The sequence below is a fragment of the Calidris pugnax genome, unplaced genomic scaffold (assembly GCF_001431845.1).
Source record: "Calidris pugnax isolate Ruff unplaced genomic scaffold, ASM143184v1 scaffold54, whole genome shotgun sequence".
NCBI lineage: Eukaryota > Metazoa > Chordata > Aves > Charadriiformes > Scolopacidae > Calidris > Calidris pugnax.
The window spans coordinates 7,753,124-7,754,274 of NW_015090864.1; positions in this window are offsets into that span (position 1 = coordinate 7,753,124).

Below are 1,151 nucleotides of genomic sequence, written 5' to 3' on the forward strand. Positions count from 1 at the left end.
GCCCCCCCCCCCCCCCCCGCCCCTGCCCGGGGGTGGCAGCGGCTCCCACCCGCGGTGTGGCCGAAGACGAGGGTGCGCATCTTCAGCCCCTGCTCCGCGTTGTCGCTCCGCGGGGCCTGAGGGCTCCTGTCCGCGGGGATCCGGTGACAAAGACCCTTTTGTCTGGCTGGAGGGCCACCGGCCCCGGGTTCTGGGGTTTATTGGTTGTAACGTCTGATTGAAATAAAAGAAGGCAAAATAACTAAAATACAATAAAATAAAATGCAATAAAATAAAATAAAATAAAATAAAATAAAATAAAATGCAATAAAATAAAATAAAATAAAATAAAATAAAATAAAATAAAATATAAAACCCGGGCAGGTGGGAGACCATGGTTCTCTGCAACTTTTCCCCGTCTTAAAATTATACTTTCATTAAACCCACCCCTGAAAACGCGACAATGTTTAAACACGGGAGTTCTTGTAAATACGTTTCATCAAACAGACTCTCGAGGAAATCGCCCGCCGTAAACGCGCAATCTTGTCCTTTAAACATGCCTGCAATCAGAAAATCTAATTAAAAAAAACTAATAGGAGTGCCACGTCGTGTTAATTTTGCGCGGGGCGCGGGCAGGGCGCTGCGCCGAGGCGGCTCCGCGGCCGGGCAAAGGCTCATTTCAGGTTTTTCCATATTAGATGGGCAGATTTCGCCCGCCTGCCCGGATTTCAAACACCGCGTGTCAGGGCGAGAGGCAAATGTTGTTTTAGCAGGAAAAAGTCCTAATAACAAAGCCGTTTATGCAAGCACATTAGAGCGGCGGGAATCCTGCCGGTTAGTTAAAATTTTTGAGCCAGAAAATTAAAAACAAATATTTAACTCCGCAATTTGGAAGCCCCGGCTGCTACCGCCGTTAAACTTTTTTTTTTTTTTTTTTTTCCGCATGCATATTCAATGACTGAAACCCCAGCTCTCTCGCCCAGCCCGGGGAAATGGTTTTAATGCCGTTTCAAATAAATTAATAAGGGTCTGGATCGATTCCTCACCCAGGCGCGGAGAGGACGCGCTGCTGCGCGCAGCCGGGCCGGGGGGGAACGAGTCCCCGGCATCGCGGCGGCGCCCGCCGGCGCGGAGGGGGGCGGAAAATCTTGCATTTCCCACGGTTTGAGGGC